Below are 277 nucleotides of genomic sequence, written 5' to 3' on the forward strand. Positions count from 1 at the left end.
GCCTGTGCTCTGATAGGCTGAGGGGAGTGCCTGTCAGAGCCGTTACTAAGGCAGGGCTCGCGGTTGTTACGGGCTGAGCGTGCCTCGGCATTGAATGGTACTCTTGTTCGTCACCGTAGTAACCGAGGGTGGGACCACGGCTGGTTCCTGCCCGGGCTACGCTGATAGGCTGCAGGCCCTGTCAGTCAGCGCGGCAGTCAGCGAAGGGGCGCGAGCGAGGCCGCAGCGGCTTTCTGATAGGCCGGCACAGCCGTCACTCGGCGATGACGCCACGCGA

This window comes from Egretta garzetta, unplaced genomic scaffold, assembly GCF_000687185.1.
Source record: "Egretta garzetta isolate BGI_Z169 unplaced genomic scaffold, ASM68718v1 scaffold914, whole genome shotgun sequence".
NCBI classification, from domain to species: Eukaryota; Metazoa; Chordata; class Aves; order Pelecaniformes; family Ardeidae; genus Egretta; species Egretta garzetta.